Here is a 22,811-nt window from a genome sequence, read left to right on the forward strand (position 1 = left end):
GTTATAGAGTAACAGATGAATCTAGGAAAAAATGGCATCTTTATGATAAGAGGTCTTTCCATTGGTTCAGGTTTGGTACATACATATGTGTGCACGCACATTTCTTCTTCAATGGTATTTTAACATTTTCTTAAAAACATGCATTTAAAGTTTATTTCTAGGTTGCTTATGTTTTCTTGCTGTGGTGGTTGCAGCTGATGTTGTAAATTTTTTCACTATATTACATACTTTATTTGATTTTATGAAGAATATTGATTTTTGTTTACATAGAGTTTTTTAAAAAGTTGTCTTTCTTTCTAAAATATCACTCTTCCCATTGGGCTTAGTTGGCCTTAACTTTGGTATTCTTTTCCATGATACTATTTTCCTTCATATAGTACTTAAATATGTTAATTAACTTAATTCTCACAAAGTCTATGAGCTAGGCAATAGTGCTCGCCATACTATTTACTAGTTGCCTAACTGATTCTCCCAATGAAATCTCCTCAGTTTCCTTCCCCAAACAGTTCTCACATCATCACGAGAAGCTCTTCCTAACATACAAGTTGATTATATAATTTTTCTCTGTGATTCTTTAATTATTCTGTCACTTCCAGGAAAAAAAACATCCAAGCCTGCTAGGATGGTACAGATGTTATTCATGGCCCAATTTGTGCTTAACTTCATTTATAATTTCAACAGTTGCCATCCCTTCCTTAGCTCCTGCCTGCGAAATTCATTCTCTGTTCCAGCTGCATTCACTTGCCTGGGATAGAAGAATTTGAATTGCCCTTAAAGATTGAAAATCTTGGATTTAATTCCTAATCCTTTAACATATATAAATTTTAGTTTCTTACAAATATTTCAGTCACATAAAGATAATAACTATTTTCAGTCTTGTAATTACTGTACATGAAATTGCAATTAAACATCACCAAGTGCATTTGCTAACTCATAATAGTAGTTTTTGATAATAGTAGTTTTTCATTCTCCTCCCCTCTTTCTACATGATAAACTCCAATTTTCCTTGTAGAATGAACTAAGCATCGCCCATACGGTGAAGAAACCCTCCCTTCCCACACACACTTGGCACAGCCATTCCATACCTTGTGTTTCCATATCATTTTGTCATATCATATGGCATCTATTTTTAGGGATTATTACTATTTGATTACATTCTTGTCTCTCTGACTAGGTAGCGACTTCCCTAAATAAAATGACTCTTTTTTGCTTGTCATCTTTCTTTATCACCTACTATAATGCCTGGCATTAAAAAGAAAAGAGGTACTCCATAAATTATTGACTTTTTCCTGAAAAATAAACACATATGAAGAAAATAAAGTATATGTTTTTAAATATTTGTTACATAATCTTCAAATTATTGGAAAATTGAAGTTACTGTTAATAGTGTTTATTCACGTATTTAAATGGCCTATTCTTGCTGACATTTGATAAATATGTGTTAACAATTATTTAGAAATACAGAAACTGTGTTGAATAATTCATTTTGCCCTATTCACCTCTCAAAAGCTAATTACCTAATTTCCATGACCTTTGTGTGTTTTTCCATTTGATTTCATAGTCAATACAACAAATGCTTAATGAGTGGCCACTATGTGTAAAGTAATGTGGTTATTTAATTAAAGTTAATTTTTAGCTTACATTAATTATATCTTTAACCAGAATACGATGGCAGCCAAAAAGAAAGTTCTTGTGCAATTCTATTATGCACAGGTTCAACCCAACAAATATTTAGTAAGCACTTATAATCTGGCAGCACATATGCTAAGTGATGGGAATAAAGTAGTTGAATGTAACTTTATCCTTGCCCCTGAGAAAATTACGGTGTTTTAGGGAGCCTGTTTTTCACTTATTTATGTAATTTTAAAATATTCAATTATAATTCATGGCATGTTGTTTATGTCACATAATTTCAATGTTAAACTTAAATTCAGTTTTAAATTATTTATAATTACACAGAAAGAGTTTATAAATTATTTCAAAAGAATACGAAAATAAGAATAATAGCTTAGCACTTACCATGTGTCAACTACTCTGCTATGCAGTTTGATATATTATCACATTTAAGCCTCAAAACAACTCTGTTAGGTAAATACGATTTCTGTCCTCATTTTTATGACAATAAGACATGGACTTAAAGTAGGTTGATAATTTGTCCACCATTTTAAGGAAGTGTGAGGGAGAGCAAGGATGCAAACAAACTCTGTGACACCTCGGAGCCTGGATAGCTATTTTTACCGGACTGAACAGCCTCAATGGAAATATTTGGCATTATTTGTTATATAATAATGCTGGGTAACAACTAACCACAAGACTTCAGTGGTGAATAATAACAAACATTTATTTTTGTTCACCAGGATACAGACCAGCAGATCGTTTCTGCTAGTCTGAGCTGACCTCAGCAGGGCTTCATGGAACATATGCAGTTGTCCGCCAGTCAGCTGCCAGTGTGCTTTCTCACATGGCTGGGGCCTCAGCTGGGACACCTGGCCGAAATCAGCTCTCATCTATGTGTGTCACCTTCCAAGAGATGAATGTAAGTGCATCTTCATGGAGGAAGCAGAAGACAGAGCGTGGACACATGCAATGCCAGCACACCATCACTTCTACTACATTACGTTGGCAGAAGCAAGTGTCCAGACCAGCTGACATTCAAAGGGTAGAGAAATTTTCTCTACTATTATATGGGAAGAGCAGTAAAGTCAATTTTCAAAGCATATGGGCACAAAGAAGGATCAATGATCGTGATTCTTTTTGTAATCAGCTACTGCAGTCTACATCCTAGCCAGTATATTCACATCCTTTTCATCTGCAAAATACACTCATCCCTTGAAAACCACCGAATTCTCATTGTATCACACCATCATACTCAGAATCTACATGGATCTCATGATCTACTTTAGCTCTGGATGTTGAGGCTTAGATACAGTTTGTCTTAATCTGAAGAACTGTGACCTAAAAAGACAAGTTATCTGCACCCTCACCCCAAACACCTAGCATATAAGGACAACACACAGACAGATTAATTTCTAAGGACCCTCTCATTTGAAAAGAGAAAGAATGGGAGGCATATAGCAGTCTCTGACAATTCTGAAATCCAGCTTTTGCTATAATTGCTATTCTAGGGGTTGTTGATATTCCCTGATCAGGTTCTAGTTCTGCAACTTGGGAATGTCTCACTTGTCCATTGTTTTCCATTTGACTTTGCTCTATGGGAAGTTCTTCTTTTTTCCATTTTTCTATTTGGCCACTTCTAAAGGGAGCATAGAATATACGTTCTTTGATCTATGTCTATTTTCTCAGTCTGATTTGTGTAATTTCAACATGGGATTACAATGGTCTTTTTGTATTTGGAACAATTTCAGTCCCTTTTGGAACAGGCTACTGGCGCATTTGCCAATTACAGTAGTCTTTTGAACAGAATCTACCAAGAGTAACATTCTTATCAAGGCAGGTCTTTGTCCTCAAGAAAATCAGGGCTACTATGAACATGTCTGCCTGCTATAAGATGAAAACCCTGAAGATTCCTAGAATCCCTCTTATCCACTTGAAAATGTAAAATATGCAATGCCTTAATTCTATCAGGGGACTTTCAAAGGATGTCATAGCCAAAAATTTAATTTGATCTTTATCCTGAAGCGATTGTGTACTTTAGCAATCATTTTGTGACTTAACAACCTAGGTATATTCCACAGTTTTATTTTCTAACTACCAAGTTCTGACTCCTTTTTCTTTCCACTAAATTCTGCTTGTCAGTGTTGGGCCACGTATTTTTCAGTTCATGTCTTTCTTACAATACCTCATACACAACAAATAAGAACCACTGACACTCTCATCATGAAACCTGACAATCTCATGACTTGAAGTGTATGTATAGTGTAGTCCAATTTAACAATTATTTCTTCCGTGGCCTCTGAATTTTAAATCATTTTTACGTAGGTCTTTTCCACACTCAGCTTATTAGAAAATGCTCCTCTGTCTTCTAGAATTTTTATGGTCTTATTTTTTTTAATTTAAACATTGAATCAATTTGGTACTCTTTTAGTATATATTACAATATGTGAAGTAGTCTTCTTCCTCCTCCACTTCCTCCTCCTAAATCTGCTCTTTTTTTTCCTTCTCCTTCTTTCTCCCAAATGGCCACAGTTGTCAGAACACCATTTCTTAAACACTTCATTTTTTCTCCCTGATTTGAAATGGCTCCATAACAACAACTAAAAGCACATTCTCATTTGGACTGTTTCTGGACTTTCTCTTCTATTCATCTGTCTTTCTGTGTATGCTCTATAACACCCTGCTCTAGTGTTGACTCTTGGTAATGTGTTTAGTAGCTGTTAGGGCCAGTGTCCATTCTTGACTCTTGTTCGTTAGAATTTCTTCCTTTTTACTTGCTTGCTTATGATTCCATTTGATTTCATAAAAAGTCCCCTAGTTAAAAAAAAAAGATATTTTATAGATGAATTAAATTGCAGACAATTGAAATCAGCATAATATCCAAGAATATGATATACTTTTGCATGTACTTTTATAAGAGCATCAATTTGTTCTCTTCAGTAGTTTCTTAAATTTTTCTTCATGTAAGTTTTAAGTATTTCCTTTTGATGTAATTCCTAGGTATATTTAATTTTGTTGTTATTTCAAATAAGTTCTTTTACATAGTTAGATATTCCAAATTGTAATTTACTTTATAAGGAATACTGATTATTTCTGTTTATAAATTTGATTGCTTGAAATATTACTGATTTATTGTTGGGAGTGGATTTCAGCTTATTTTCATGTTTTACAGACAGGTAGTAGTATTGTCTACAAACATACATAATTCTATTTTTCTTGTTTATTCTATATTTTGTACCTCTTGCAATTTACTTAGTTTTCTAATTGTTTTGATTGGAACTCATGTACAAAGTTTATTGCAGGAATGGGAATCCTACAGCTTTAAGGCCACACATGGACTTCTAGGTCCTTGTGTGAAGGCTTTTGACAGAATTCAAATTTTACAGAACAAATCCTTTTATTTTTATTAATACATTTTTGTTTGTCTTTTATATTTTTATTTTTTAAATGAACATATTTAAAATACCAAAGAATAAAATGACTTTCAACAGAATAATTCTTCCGGATTAACCGGTACAATCAGAACATTAATAAACCATTACAATCAGAACATTGATACACCATAAGGGCTAAGTTGACATCTGCTACCCTCATGATTTAGTTCTAACATCCCCCACCTGACTGGCGCCACTATTGCAGGAGACTGGTTGGCAAGAGTTCACGGGGGTTGAGTACGCCAGCCTGTCATCAGCTTTTGACAATGGAACATTGCGTTTCTGATTGAAGTGGAATTTGTGAATAGTTACACAGCTTGATAGTATTTTTTAATTCTGTCTGTTTGACAGCCCATCATGTCAAAGAAGACCAAGAGAATGTTGAAGGAAGAAAACAAATTTTTTAATGAGGATTGGGAATTGCAATATTATCTTGTTTCTGCTAAGGTAAGATGATTTGCTTGCTTTGTGATACTGCAACATCAACATTAAAGAAACTCAATGCTCATCAGCCTTGTAACATTCATAAGGACCACAAATATTTTAAATTAGAGGGAGAGGCATGAAAGGTTGTATTGCAGAAATTAAGAGATGAAAAGGAGAAGCAAAGACCATTCTTTCAAACAGCAATAAAACCTGGAAATAATGCCACAGAAGCAACTTATAAAGTAGCTTATATACTCTGGAAAAAAGGGCAGCCATTCAGTGATGTAGAAATTGGTTAACTTTTGTCAAATAACTATATTAATTAAAATATTTTGAGGCTGGGCATGGTTGCTCATGCCTGTAATCCCAGCACTTTTGGAGGCCAAGATGGGAGGATCACTTGAGCCCAGGAATTTCAGGTTACAGTGAGCTATGATTGTGGCACTGCACACCAGCCTGGATGACAGAGTGAGTCCCTGTCTCTAAAAAAATTAAAAGAAAATTCTGTATGTTATATCCCAATAGTCTAACTCACTGATTTGTATTTAGTATTATATAATTATATGTATGTCTTTAATTACTGCTTTACTAATATTGCTGTTATGTTACTTTGTTCAAGGATACACATAGCTATTTTATCTCAAATGTAAATTGGAGATTTTACTATCAGAGACTCCTCTTTCATCCCATGTAGTAGACATTAGCCTGAATTCTACCGTGTTTGATATTAAGGTAACAATACAGCTTTTCTTTTTGTTTGCACTTGGAAGACACACATTTGCCCCTCATATTATTATTTGGCTTTATGAATCACTTTTTATGTGTGTCTCTATTACAAAGCATAGGTTGATGCTTTGCTTAGATCCCAAGCTTTTAAAAGAAGAGTTAACCCTGTTAACATTTAGTGATATCATATCACTAAAATGAAATAAGTTATGAACTTATTTCACAATTTTGTTTTATTTTCTGTTAACCTGTTTTAAGTCACTCATTATAAAATCCATTTTCTTTGTTCCTGTGCATAGGTCTGACATTAACAAAATATTTTCATTTTAGTTTTACTAATAATGTTTGTATTTAAAACTTTATATATTGTCCTTTATTTCTTCAGACATTTTCTATTAATTTCCTATTATTGTTAAATTAAAAAATATCAAAACTTCATGCTTCTTCTCTACCTTGTTATTCATTTTCACTTGGTGATATTATCATTCTTACCATGATCTCATATAGCTTCTTGTTAAAATGGGTATTCGGCATGAGCTTTTGTTTGGCCTCGCCTTCTGCTCCTCTCTGAATCAAAATATTTAATACAGGCTTGTGCTCACAGTGTCATGCACTGCAGTTACTTATTTTTTTCATTATTATGTGCAACACAATTGCTATGAGTAAGAAGTATAATTTGTGCCTTTCAGTGGGAGCCCCTCACCTTCAGAAAGGGTACCTTTGTTAACGCTTTCTGGCATTTGATGCTCTACACTACCTTTCTGCATTTAGAGAAGTAAATGGCTCCTTCTCTCATTCAAAATGGAATATGTGTATGTGATTTCAGAATGAGAAATGGAGCATGATTCTTGCCAGAAGTCCTCAATAATTCTTGAAAGTAGGAAGCACAAGTACTTTTATCCAATTTTAATAATGAAGGATCCAAATATGGATATGTGTGTGTGTGTGTGTGTGTGTGTGTGTGTGTGTGTGTGTGTGTGTGTCTATGGCTAGCCAGGGTTCCATAGCTACTACACTAGAGAGCTAGAACTAGAAACCAAAGCCTTTTCTCTATAGCCAAAGTTTTCTTGAAAGGTGCTCTGATTCCTTAAGATTATCTCTCAGCTATCCCTATACAAGCTTATGTTATTTTATTATCAATAATAAATATTTGTAAGGGAAAATCATTGCTAATAATCTTATCCATAGACATATTTGTTATCCAACATTCCAATACTGATTAAAGTTTTCTTTATTGAGTTAAATTATCTAAAACTTGTGCCAGTCTCTAGTTTATCTTTTCTTTCATTAGTTCAGAGAAAGTCAAACTCTCCTTAGTCAGTCACTTTGCACATATATTCAGTTGATGACATCTTAAACACATATTAGTAATAATGTGTTAATAGTGCTCCACAAAGTCTATGTAATACAACACTCTCCTCCCCATTTTGAGCAACTATGACTGTGCTTCCAAGGGTTAGCTGAAAAAAATGGGGTAAAAAGGAAACGGCCGTGCTTACAAATGAGTTTCAGTTTTGTGTTTAAGTACAGTGGTGTTTTGAACAGTGGTAGGTAGTCTGATAACCTAAATCTCCAATTTGGGTTAGCAAAACAGATATCAAATAGAAGACTCTTAAAGAATGCAGAATCCAAGCTAGCAGGGCACATAAAAAGAAATAAGTTTTTGTGCTTTAGGAAACTCACGTTGCAACTTCACAGCTGATAAATGATAATCTGTTTAGAGAAATAACTCCAAAACCAAACAGGCCAGGAATGGGCAAATTCTATGCTTACATGCCATATGTCTTCTCCATGTGGTCCTGTGTTTCAACACAACAGAACAGATCAAAGATCAAAAAATATAAACACTTTTTACTTTTTTAAAAAGTTTTTTGCTGGGAAGGAAATCACAAATATGACAGATAATTTGAAGGCTTTTGATAGAACCATTAACATTCTACTCTGAATCACTGAACAGACTGCATTAAGGCACCTGAGAATGTACACACCAATCCTAGAATAAAATTAACAAGGGATTGAATTTGAGTAGCATTATGTAAAAAACAAAATAAAATAAATGGTGCTCCTTTGTCCACAGGCTAATTAATAACCTTGGGGGTTCATATTTTCCCATAAATTATTTAATATGTATCTTTAATTCATATATTGTCCATTATCCTAAGTTGCAGATCACTGGTTTAAAATTAGAATGTGACATTTTAAATAACATCCCATAGATGTTATAGAAAGTAAACTAATATGTCTTTATTAGTCCTTGAGAATCAATTTCAAAAGCCTTTAGATTCTGATGAAAATTATGCAAATTCCAGCATACTGTCATCCTTATAGTTTATGTTAATTTGACATTAATGTTAGCTGCCTATCACACTAACAATAATCTATCTGAACTAGCAGGCTGGAATACCAATTACTGAAATGAGTGGAGCTCATCCTTGAAGTTTCTTCTCTCTGTTGCAAGTAGACATATGTCAGCACACAGGGAATAGCACAGATGTATCAAAGTCTTTCAAGTAACCAGGCATCTTTGTGTAATGGAGCAGGCTGTGGTTGACATACTAAATCTTAGAAAGTAAAAGAAGTCACTTTGTATTGAGAACAAAAAGAGCTGAAAGAGAGAAAGATTGATGTGAAGATATTCTTACATATTTAGAGTCATTACAAGAAAATGTCCGCCAAGTGCAATCTTTAGTTTTGAAATCTTTATTTTACAATGGATTACTATGTATTTTATTGAATTTGCTTGTGGAGTATTCAAGATTCTAATTGATTTTTTCAAATGAGGGTTTTTTAAGTCTCTTTTGAATCTGGCTGCTGAGTGTGAATTACCTCAATTTGGCTTATAAAGAAAGTAAAAGTTTAAAAATAGGAAAATGACTTTTGCCATTCAAGGCACATTGTTATTTGTCTTCAAAGAGTTTACTGGCATCTATGAATTTTTGTGCATGTCTTTCCTATAATGATGGCATTTTTTTATGTTAGACTTAAGCTGAATAACTAAAAACTCCTTGAATAATTCCTCCAATTTTTCTTCTTTCATATGGGAAATGTGGAAAATGCTAATATAAACGATCTCAAGAATATATGCCAAACATAAAATCTCTTTGTAATTATTCTGATACCTATTTTATGATAGTTAAAAGGTTACTTAAACATAATATCTATTTGAAATAGTTACACATTATGGTGTATCTTATATCATTAGCAAAAGTTTTATGTCCATGTTTATTTTCATTTTCTGTTTTTCCAAACAGATTATAAGGTTCTTAGTATTTAAGACAAGGTCTAACTCTTTTTGTTCTCTCCACAATGCTTGAGACAATAAAAATTCAAGTGGTTTCTATACAAATTGTGACATATAAGTGAGTAAGGGACAATTATAATGTCTCATCTGACTCATCCCCCTCAAATGTACAGTAGCACATTAATTTCTATTATTATAAAGTACATGGAAGGTGGATGATTAGGACAGACATGAGAAGAAAGAGTAAAATGACAGATTGGGGGAGGTATTTCAGGTATCTGGACTGAAAAAATTGATCTTTCTATAATTAAAAATTAACAAGATGCCATCCATTAGGAAAATTTCTACTAGGATGATGAAAAGTTTCCTAGGATAAGAAATATTCTAGCCAACACAGACTTTTTCTCTTCGTTGACTGAATTTTATGAAGGTGTACAGTGATTGCATAAGAATGGGTATTAATTTATAATCTATTATGTGATATATTTGAACATAGTGAAGAGAATCGTATAGCAAACATCCATATACAGTTTCCCTGGCTAAACAACTACCTACATTTGCCACATTGCTCCATTTTTTGCTCAAGTATTTTAACATAATTACAAACATCATGATGATTCTTCCCTAAATATTTCAGTGTGCATCACTAAAACTAAGGACATGTTACTATGTAACACTGTCATTTGCATAGCTGGCAAAGTTGATAACAATTCTCTATATTATCTAACATACACAAATTTTATAATGGAGATTTTAGGTCATTGCACTTTGATTTATAATACAGAAAGTTGTGTTCAACCATCTTTCTTCATTTATAAGGAAGGTAAGCCCATGTGTCTGATAGATGGGTCTGAAAATTCTCCATCAACTAGGTGATTTTGCAGGGAGGGTTGAAAAGCCTTAGGTTGAAACTTGTGGTAACATAAAGGTACCCCTCACCCTCTGTAAGTGATGGCAATAAATAGACCATGGCCTCTACTGCCCAGCTCTTTTTTTAAAATGTTAAAAAACATTTTTTTAAATAACAAAAGGCTTTAATTTTTTCAAAGAAAGCTGGAGAATTATACTTCTACTGTTAACAGAGTAGTACCTGGTTGATAAATAAGCTGAGATTTTCAGTATCTAAAATTGCACATCTCACATTACACTCCTCGTTGCCTTTACATCAAGTTCAAACAACTTTTATTTTTAAAATATTCCCTACTTTTCCCCTCCTACAACTCTTCTCACATTTCAGCCCACTCCTTATCGCACTCTTTCTGCTTTATGAAAGTGTATTTTTTTATTGGATTTTTCCACTGTTAACAGTGAGCACTCTCACTTCATTAACTCATTTTCACTAATAGTTCATTTACATGTTTGCCCTGATAACTACTTTCTCCCATAGATCTCCCCTTAAACATCTGAATTATTGTGACATTTTTAGACTAATCCAAAACATTAGGAAACTGTATGTTTCAGAGTAACCCTAAATGGCACCCAATATTAAACTCCATTTGTAATTGGATATGGTAATATTTTCTTAATAACAATGCTTAGTCAGTCAATAATTATAAAGTGTATGATCTGTAGTTATGAGAATCTTGGTAATTTGCTTATGTAAAATGGAGGTTAAATCATTAACCTTGGTGTTTACCTAAAGATTATAAATGGACTTGCTTAGATTGTGCAGAGAATCAAATGAGATAGTGTAGATGAAAGTTATGTGTCAAGTGTATAATTCTATGTGTGTGATATTAACAATAATTTGAAATGCTTAATCAGGTCTTCTAAATGAAAAAAATAATCCTCTAAATAGCAAAAGATTCAAAGGAGAATGCTAATTTCAGTCCCAGTATAGCTGTGAATTTGCTTGTTCTGAGCAGCTTGCTTGACTTCCTTTTCCACTTATGGAACTTTCTTGTTCACTTTCCCAATATGCTGTTGTGTCTCTATGACTGCTCAAAGGATTTCTCCTCCAGTGAAGTACCTATATCTTCTTTCTGGTATACCTAGTCTGATAGATGGATAGATAGATAGATAGACAAATAGATAGACATACCTAACTATAAGACTGTAAATTTGCATCATTTGCATTCCACTAATTAACTCAAAACTAATCATGATTTTATATAGCAATTCTTTTTTAATTTGCATTTTGATCAACAAAATTTTGTTAACTGAGCTCTGTATCAGATACATTAAGAAGGTGCATTCGTAGGCTCACCGAATCATACTAGTTTGATATTTTTTTCATTCAAGTCTGGCTTTCTCATGAGTGTTCAACCTATAAAGAAATCAGTATAATTTTTTGAATGAGGGTATACCTATTTTGAAAAATACAATAAAGTGTAGTTTATAAAGGATCTCTTTTAAAGAGGGAACTGTGGGAAAGTTCCTCCACAGATGGAACAAAAAATCGTCTTAACTAGATTTGGCAACAACTTTCAACATTTTTATTAGGGTATAATTTGTCTCTTCTTTTCTTAACATTGACATTTAAGTTAGATGTCTAAATATCAATTTAAACTTAATTGAAATGTTTATTTTTAATTTTGTATTGTCTTGTTTTAGAGACATATCATAGCAAAATTCACCTAATATTTACCTAAGATTTTCAAAACTGTATTTGGACAATACTTCAGATGGCTAAATTCTTTTCATTCTTTGATATTGAGTTGGTTTACTGTGGGATGAGGACACTTTAATTTGTCTAAAATGCCCTTTCACAGTGCTCTACCAACTAAGTTAAATTGCCTCACAATATAAATAAGATACGTTAACCAACATCACAATCATTTGAGGAGTGCATTTGATTTATTCATGCAGTAAACATTTACTTAGCACCTTTTATTTATAAGAGATTGTGGTAGACAATAATAAAAAAGGTAAGCTTTGTAATATTTATCTTTTTATCCTTCACACTTACTATTGTCTAACATTCAACAAATACTTCAGTGAATGAAGAAATACATTTACATAAATTAAATAGTAAATGAAATATTAATTATTAAAATGCACTTCAACATATAACATTTCGAGCACATAGACTAGAGAGAGTCTATAAACAAATAATTGCAGAACAGGGTGATATATTGTATTAAGTGAATATGTAAGTGATAATTATAGTGCTGAGTAAATAAATGCAACCATTTGGAACTGAGGAGTGAATCCTAATATTAAGTTCGGCTACAGGTAGCAGAGGCCCCAAATTATCACTATCTTACCTGAGAAAGAATTTTATTTCTGTCTCATATATATAAAAATCTGGAGATAGGTAGTCCAGGGCTAGTATGTTGGCTCTGTGTCACAAGGCTCTCAAAGTTCCATGCTCATGCCAACTCTTCCTTGTAAAGCACAGTACTTTCCTTCCTCCCAGGTCATTATTAGAGTACCAGTCATCCCATTCTTGTTGCCACCATCATATTGAAGTTTCAGCCATCAAGAAGGCCTAAGGGTCAATGGAAGAGAAGCAAAGGGCATGCACTAATTATCCTCTCTGAAAGGCTCCCTCAAGCTTCCATGTGACAATTTATTGCCCTAAACATTATCTAACAGATACAAATCACTTAATGTGGGAAATACAGTATCTACACCAGGCAGCTATGTGCCTAGCTAAAAACAAAACACAAATAAAAACCAAAGATTGCATTTCTATAGGAAGAAGAAAACAACTAGAAGTTTTTCTAGAGAATATAACATTTGACCTGAATTTTGAACCAAGAATATACACGTGAACAGTCCCTTCCTGGAGTGGTATGGGATAGAGCACAAAATAACATAAACATAGAAAGTAGCATTTACAGAGGTATAGAGGTCAGACGGAGCATGCTACCCTGTATGACATTAACTTCTGTAATATTAAACTTGGACTTTTATATTGGTAAGAATTTAAAAGCACTGATGGATTTTGCAACTGAGTTACATTATCAGGCGGTGAGTAGAAAAGTAATAGGCCCAGAACTATGGTCCAACATGAGGAGGAACTGGAGTCAAGGTGGCTGTGGGGCTATCTCAGTAAGTCAGTTATAAAAATATGGGCAATTATGATACAGAGAGAGGAAAATTTGAAAGCAATGAAGATAGATCTTTCAGGTGGAATAAAAAGGAATTTGATAACAGATTGGAAGTGAGACTGAAGGGGAGAAAAGTGTCAAATATTCATCAGGAGTTTCTATTTTGGGTCCCCAGGTAGAATAACTGAGATCAGAAAGGCAATGTGACAAGTAGGTTTCATGAAATAAATAGATCAATTTTGGGCTTAGTCTGAATTGTATACGAAGCATATTTTTGAATGAGTGTAAAATTTAAGAGAACTATATGAACTGATGATACTGTTTAGGGAAATATGAAGAGTTTAGAAATTCCAATACTGTAAAATATCATATTTGTGCTATGGTTGTCTTGCACATTACACACCTCACTACCTCAAATATATCTAAAAAGCTAGATATGAAATTCTTCTGCTGTGTGACAGGTAGAAATCCTGCCTTTTATGGAACAACAGGTATATTATAACAGTTATAATGAAATACTGTGTGTTCTGAATCATCTCAGATGTTCAAATGTCTTTTTAGTTACTACTGTTAAATATACTAATGAAGTATATTTAACACACCTATCATCCACTATGAACATTTTAAAATTATTATCTCAGTAACTTTCTAGTAGTTTCTTTTTATTTTCAATATCATATATATCCTTAAAAATTGTTGGTGACTCCTAATGTTGTTTTTCTACTCCTAAGGTGGTATGTTCTCTGTATTCTTAGATAACAATTTTTAAAAGTTTGGGAATTTTAGTGGCCTTGGTTCTAAGGAGCTAATTTCAGGGGTAGATGATAGTGGGTGTGACATTGTGAATAAATATCTGGAATCCATTTATATTAGCATGTCATTTCCTATTCTTAAGAAAAGAATACAAGTGGGAGGACATGTTAAGTTAAATAAGCCAAACATAGAAAGATAAATATCACATGATCTCAGTCATGTGGAATCTAAAACAAAGGAAGTCATAGAAGCAGAGGATAGAATGGTGGTTGCCAGAGGCTGGGGGTGGAATGGTGGCTGGGGAGATGTTGGTTAAAGGATATAAAATTTCAATGGGGTAGGAGAAATAAGTTCAAGAGGTCTATTGTACAATATGGTGACTATATTTAATAACAATGTACCATATTCTTAAAAATCATGATAGAGTGGATTTTAAGTCTTCTCACCACAAAAAATAAGTATGTGAGGTAATGCATATGTTAATTTGCTCTATTAAGCCATTCAAAAATGTACACATATTTTAAAACATCATGCTATACATGATAAATAGATACAATTTTTGTCAATTAAAAACAAATTGATAAAAAGAAACAACCTGATAAAAGAGACACACACACACACACACACACACACACACTCCTGTCACCTCATTTCCAACTGCTCAAATCCAGTAAGAAAGGCTAAAATTATTCTAAACTTTAAAAAAAATTATTATTTGGAATATAACAATAATTTTAGGCTATTCCTTAAACATCTCATAGACCTTTACCATAAAGTCATCCTGAACATTTTTATTTAGGAGTGGTTAAAAATTTTTTCAGGTTTTTCTTCATAGTTATTGTCCCAACATAATTTCTCCTTTTTCTTAGTTATGTTGCTAATGCATACATTATTAGTAAGATTCATTTTATCCAAATATTCAGTTTAATTTATTCTCTTTCTCCTTTTTAGTTCAAAAAATAGGTGTATTTATTTCCTTTTTGTCTTCTTGAAAAGCATGTTTAATTTGTTTATAAACTATTTACAAAATATATCCAGTTATTTTTTTCTAGTGTTTGAGGATTTGATTTCTTATTTCTAACATATTACTGGTTACTCAAACACACATACACACAGATGAAACCGCAGGTATTGATTTATTTCATGTAAAAAATCATTTTAATGATTTTTTGGACCTAGCTATTAATCATTCAGTTTCCTAGCTTTTAAATATGTCTATAGGACCATAAATTTCCCATTCTTAAAATCTCTAATTCTTATACTTTTCCTTCTCATTTGTCTTGGTACTTCTACAAGAAATGGTTTTCAGAGGGTTATGCAGTTAGTATGTATTTTTAGCATTTTAAGTCTGAAAGTGACCAAGTAATTGAATGGTAGTTTGGCTGATGGAGACGTCTAGGATCACACTTTTTTTTTTCTATTTCAACCATATACATCTGTCTTTTTACATTTAGTTCTGTATAGAAGCATAATTTTTATTCCTCTTTCTGGTAAAAAAAAAAATCTGTCTAGAAGCTTGAAAATGTTGTGAATTTAACATCAAAATGAAAGTCTTCATCTAAATTTGTTTTGGTGTGGATTTTCACCATAAATTCTGAAACTTAATGGTCTCATTCAATATACATACTCAAGTCTCTTCCTTAATTCAATGAGAGATTCTGGTATTATTACTTCTTGAATTATTCCTTCTTCTCTATCTGCTTTATTGTCTCTGTCAGTAGTTCTTATTGTAGGTATACTAAAGCTCCTAGAACTATTCTGATCTCTATAACTTTCTTTACATAATACCTATCTTTTAAAAGTATCCAATTTGTTTTGCGAGAGTTCTTTGACTTAATTTTCCAAAGTGGAGTTGTTTAAATGTTCATTCCAGTAGACTGAATAGCTGCTGGGAATATTTGTTCTAAGCTAGATGTTTACTTTGGACTGAATATTTGAACATTTGCAAATGCTCAATGTTTATATTTCCTTCATGCTAATCATCTTAACTCCCCTAGCTGCCTACCCCCAGTTACATCACTTTAAAATAGAGAGTAAGCTACATTTCCCTTCATTCACAAAATTGTAGGGCAAAGCATGTAGAGGGGGAAGTGTGAGAGAAAATGTTTTCCTCTTTTTCCTTTTAAGTTGGCTTATGCAGATACTAAGCAATAGGCCAGTGTAGTCTCTCAATCTGCTTGGACCTGTAACCTTTACTACCAGAAGTCTTCACTGTACCAAATGTGTGCTTTGGGCTCTTCTCTAACTTGCAATAATGTTACAGATTTTTTTCCTGTTAGATTTTTGGGGTACTTTAGTAAGAAATCGTTCAAATATCTATTCTTAGGTTATTTTTTGTTGAAATAAATTTCCAGGCTAAAGAAAATATTGTCATATTTGTTCTCCCTAAATTCTCCTATTTTTTTTTAATTTGATAAATTTAATACTTTGTTCTGGGTGAGGAGCCCTTCCTGTACCCCCTCTCTGTCTGAGATATCCTACAAAGACAGGATGGACCATATTCAAAATTTAGTTTGGATGTGGAGACTGATGCCAGCACACACACTCTAAAAAGGCATGAAAAGCTTACTATACAAGAAGCCTTCTCTGGGAAGTGCAGGGGAAACCTTCAAGCTGGTATGAAATGCTTGAAAGAGCAGGAAATGGATAATGGCTTGGGGTTTTCATTGTGGCTACAGGATGGGACCAGTCACTTCATGAATTTAAAAGATTATAGAAGCAGCGGATTACGTGCTTTGAATCTCCCACGGGTGCCAAAGGAGAGAGCACCTAGGCTTTCTCATCAGCTTGCCCAGATATGAGGCAGGAGGCAAAGAAGGAGGGTGTGCCTTAAAATCTGTCATATATCAAAACATTGAATCAGACTCCTTATTATAACCTTCTTGTGACGATTATTATTTATTCTTTAACAGAGCACCTGCCACACAATACTATTTGCCTGTTTATTTGCCCCTGCCACACAATACTGTTACTATCTGCCTGTTTATTTCCCCCTAAATCCTGATACACTCTAGGTTCCTTGACAGAAGGACCTCTACCTTGTTTGCCTTGCAAGGATTGCCTATCACAGTCCTCCATATGGTTAATATTTGTGAAATACAAAAAGGAAACTTCATAGTCTAACGTAAAAATCATACAGAAGTAGAGTACAGCAAACTTACTGCAGTGCATGATCTAGTGTGGAAATATTTGCCGTGTGTGTGTGTGTGTGTGTGTGTGTGTGTGTGTGTGTATGTATTTGATGGAACACAGCTATTGATTATTTTCTTGATGAATACTTTTGGCTAAATTCTATTTATCAACTTATTTGCAAACAGGCAAGGCCACTGCCCTTGTTGGGGAAAAAAGAGGAATATTAAATGCTTTTAATACTGATTACAATTGGCTGAATTAACTTTTACTAAAACAATAATTGGTTAATATAACAGAATTGTACTCTATTCCATATTTAATTGTTCTTTATTGATTTTATCTTAATATTATTAAAAGTTTCTGAATTGACAATGAAATAATGTTTTAGAGGGCATTGATGTAGTTGGGTCTAATTGAATTTTCTGGAATGCAGATAATATTAGGTTTTTATATATCTTTGTAAACAACCTTACATCTTTTTTCTTCTTTCCTGATTATTTCCTTTTCTTTTATTGAGATATGTTGTAGGCATTTTGAGAAGGAAATTTTAATAGTCTACACAGTAACATTTGGTAGCCCAGTAATTTCAAGTGTATCAATGTTTTCATCATGTGTTATAGCAAACCCTATAGACTGCAATATAATAATAATAATTATGTCTTTACAGTCAGCTTGTGATTAAATATTAGATTAGATATGACATTTAGTCGTGTAAATCTGGATAAGTAGGCCATGATTTTGTGATCTGTCAAATGAAGTAATACTGTCTTATATAGTTGTGTAATTAATTAAATAAAACACTATAAATAAATCAAACAATACCATGCATGGCATGTCATCCAGCAAAAACCAGTGAGAAGATGTATAAGGATGTATAAATTTAATAGCTTATAGCTATTATCTTATTTGTTTTGTATTTAGGAACTCTTAACTATTTTTGAAATGGAAGAGACTGTAGGTATCATCTACTCTCCTGGTTTCCAAATGTGTCTCCAAAGCTCACCTTTGGAGTTCTTAGAAATGCACATTCGTGCACCCTGTGGTGATTTCTATAATTATAATATAGATAAGGCAAGGAATCTGTATTCTTGTGAAGCTTTTCAAGTAATACTGAAGATTAGTCGGTTTGAAAACCACTAATCTTTGTGCAGCCCAATAATTTTATACCTATGGAACTGAGGGCCAGGGAGGCTATAATTTTTTCAGTGCCTTAGGGCACTGAAACACTAATTTGTGTTTGATCTTATCATTGTCAGTTCAGGTCTTTGCTCACAGTGTCACTTCTACATATAAGGCTTATGCACAAAAACCAGGAGGGCTTGTAAATGTAAAGGAATATGCCCTTGGAGAAGGCATGCCTAAGAAAGTCATAGTAACTTGGCAATAGCTGTACATTGATGAAACATGGACACAAAGGAGACTCTCTATAGCAAGAATAATTGTACTTGGAGTCTGGTATCAGAGTTTGTGGCCGTGAAGGGTTTTACCCAATGTTTTTATTTTAGTCAATTTTTTAAAAAAGAGTATAATATTTAGGGAAACAGAATGGATTATTGTCTTGGATTCATTACTAAGAAACATAACTGTTCTATGCTCAATCTTAAAGGCAAGATCATGTATAGAAAATCAACTCAAATACAGATCTTGGAAATAAATACAAAGCAGTTACTGATTCATATTATTTTACTCTGGAGATTATCTTGATGCATTTTTTGAATAGGCAAAATAATATCACCATTTTATAAACTTTATAATTTAGTACATGATCATTAATCTTATCCTCACTCTTAGAATTGATCTTACTCTTATTGTTTAAGTGTGCTGAGTGCAGTTGGCTGGAAATTATTACCACACATTTAATAGTGCAGGAATCTTTTATTTTCTCACAACTTCCTAGAATGTTGGAGCCTGGGGTTCTCAGGGGCTTTTCAATGCTGATTTTGCTGGAGTGGCAGATTTCATACTTAAACTGAGGAAAAATTCAGGGGAAAAATTAAGGAACTATAAATATAGTAAATATGATGACTAAGACATAAAATAATCTGAATTTAATTTCCCCATCGGTGCATTCACCAGAAACTTACATAGTGACTTTCTTGAGATAAAGAGATAATGTTGGCAGTTAAAATTGTTTCAATTTTGAAATAAGTACACCATTTTCAGAACAAAAGCAGGGCAACTACAGTACAGAATAAACTAAGGAGTTCATTTCAGTCAAAGGTATCTTGAATCCAATTTAGATGTTGACCTTTTTGATAGAAACTACAAAATTCACATACAAAATATCTCCAGAAAGTAAGATACACCTTTCATAAATTCTGAGGCAGCTCATAATCCATTGTAAACCTTTGCAGGAAAAACTTTGTTGGCAGATTTCTTTTTTTGGCAGCCTATCCAGTGTTCAAATACAAATCAATGAAAGCTACCATTTGTACTGAAGGTTTTTTTTTTTTTTCATTATGTTAATTTTAAGCAATCTTTTTTTTTTTAATTTCAGGGTGTTTGCAGAAGCTATGTAAATTGTCCTATGCTAATAGGTATTATTAATAGTTAACAGCTACATAATGCCTTCATTTGCAGATCCCCAAGGGATTTATGAGGGTTACAATCTACAATTTTTAGAAGATGAATGAGAATTCTAAGAAAATTACTATATAGTTACAAAGCTTTCTGAGCATGTGACTAGAAATATCCTGGAATTGAAATGTCTGGAATGCAAATTGTGTACTTATATCAAGTTTTTGCTTTTATATAAAGAATTTTCCAATCTGGTCCCAGAGGTAGGAGAAGCTTCTTTCACTGTGCCTATTTGGTGTTCCTATTATTTTGGTTTGATATCCTTCTGCTGTTTTACCTCTCTTATATCAAGCACATTGTTTGTGTAGTCATTTTAATTTTTTTCCTATAGTTGCTCCCTCTAATCCACTATTAGAATATTAGAGCCTACTTTCCAAAAAGAGTGGGTAGGAAATGTTTATATTTATTATTTACTGGCCAAATAATAACCCCTACCTATTTCACCTGTAGCCATGAGGGTATGAACGTTAGTAGTTATGTTTTGTTTAAACATTTTCAAGAATAAAAGCAATTTCAAGCAGCAGCAGCTGAGCAAGAACACACTTTTGAGCAGAAAGCTCTTCTTTCATCTCTGAAAATATCATTGTCTTTCTGTTGAAAGTGACATTGATTAAGAAAATTGTCCTTACAAGTCAATCCAGGGACTATATTTTCTTTATATCTCTCCATTATATTGAAACAATTCTAGCATTATCTGTACCATTTACTATGTGATTCTTTTTAAAAGTACAATATAATGTAAGATATAAAAAATTTAGATGGCAAGACAATTTATTGAGTTTTTAACTATTTTTATTGTGTCCCCACTATTGTAGAAGACTCATGAAATGAAGGGTTATCGTCACTTCCACAATCTCTACACTTCTGATTTGGGTTCACTTTCTTCAGGCAGTTTTGAACACTTGAGAGGATTCAGTAATAAAAAAAAACTGAGATATTTAAAGGCACCAAAAAACTGTCTGTCCCACTAAAATCTCTGTTCATTTTAGAAGATAAAGGCACATAGAGGGAAAGGGCAGAGAGGGTTGTGAGGGTTAAGGAGAGGGGGTTGTAGAAGGCTAATCCAAAAGTAACAGGAAGCGATTACTCAGATTGGGAAGTAAAAGTTTATAAGGTTGTTTTCCTTGTTTGTTGCCTTATTTGTTCGAGTGATAAACATATGTCCATCTTGTCCTAATTTGGTGTCATGGCTGTGGAATGTCATACATGTGAGAGCCAGAGGAATAATGAGAGAATCTGCCACTCTCTGTGGGGAACCTCACTGGGAGGGCTATCTCTGAGCCCATCCAGACCCTCTGGATGCCCCTGTAGGGAAAGGACTTCACTAGGCTCGGCCTGAGTAGGAGAAGAAGCAAAAAGGTTGACTTAATCACAATGGAATAGGGCTGAGGTCTACCCTTATATTTTGGCAGTACATAAACCCTCTAAATTCCTGTATGACCTTAAGAGAGGGAGAAGACCTTAAAACATAAAGGAAATTTAACTCTCCTATTGGCGAGGCAAAACTTCGGTCAAATTGAAAACCTGAATTAGGGAAAGAAATACAAAGTTTATTTCTGCACAAAAAAATAGGCAAAAAAATTAACTATTGAAAATATAAAAATCAGAGATGCAGGTAGTATGTACCTCCACCATGGAGATGAACCAGAAGAGTAAGCACATACTCATATTTCTAACAGATTTTCTAAGAAAGAACTCTAGAATTTACCAGGAAAGTGACAGGAAGCACCAAAAGTAAGTAAGTAGAGGGTTCAAAGCAGCTTGCCTGGCCAGGGACTGGTTGAGAGCCAGGAGAAGCTCTTGGATGTGGGGAAACAGTAAGAGAGGAAGCCCTAGGTCTCCACGCTTTAAAACAAGTTTTACTGTCTTGGCTATAGGAGAAGCACTTGATTCATGTGGGCCTCAGGCCTAAGAGAGGGAGCTGTCTAGAGATGGCACAGAAACATTGCTCTGGAAAGGGAACCCCTGTGTAATCCTAGAGGCATGTGAGCCTAGAGCAGCTTTAGCAGGGCACCATTCCAATTTTCAATAAATGGTACTGGGGAAATTGGATTGTTATATGCAGAAGAATGAAATTGAAACCCTATCTGTCACCATATACAAAAATCAACTCAAGATGAATTTAAGGCTGGAATGCAAGACCTAAAGCTATAAAAATACTAGAAGAAAATCTAGAGAAAACTATTCTGGACATTGATCTAAACAAAGAATTTATGACTAAGACCTCAAAAGCAAGGCAACAAAAACAAAAATAAGCAAATAGGACTTAAACTATAATATTTTTGCACAGCATAAGAAATAATCAACAGAATGAACAGACAACCTGAAGAATGGGAAAAAATATTTGCAAGATATACATATTTGACAGGAGACTAATACCTAGAATTTATAAGGAACTGAACTCAACAAAAACCAACAGAAATAACCCCCTTGAAAATTGGGCTAAGGACATGAACAGATATTTTTTGAAAGAAGACAAACAGATGACCAATAAGCATATGAAAAAATATTCAACATGATTAATCACCAAAGAAATGCAAATTAAAATCACAATGAGATATCATCTTATATCAATCAGAATGGCTATTATTAAAAAGACAAAAATAACAGATGTTGGCAAGGATAGGGAAAAAGGGAACAATGATACACTGTTGGTAGGAATGTAAATTAGTGCAACCTCTATGGAAAATAGTAAGGAAATTTCTCAAAGAACTAAAAATAGAACTACTATATGATCCACTAATCCCACTACAGGGTATCTTCCCAAAGGAAAAGAAATCAATATATTATATTTAAAAAATTACCTATACTCATGTGTTCACTGCAGCACAATTCTCAATAGCAAAGATATGGAATCAACATAAGTGTCCACAGCAAAGGACTGGCTAAAGAAAATGTGGTACATATTTTCTG

The sequence above is a fragment of the Lemur catta genome, chromosome 5, assembly GCF_020740605.2.
Source record: "Lemur catta isolate mLemCat1 chromosome 5, mLemCat1.pri, whole genome shotgun sequence".
NCBI lineage: Eukaryota > Metazoa > Chordata > Mammalia > Primates > Lemuridae > Lemur > Lemur catta.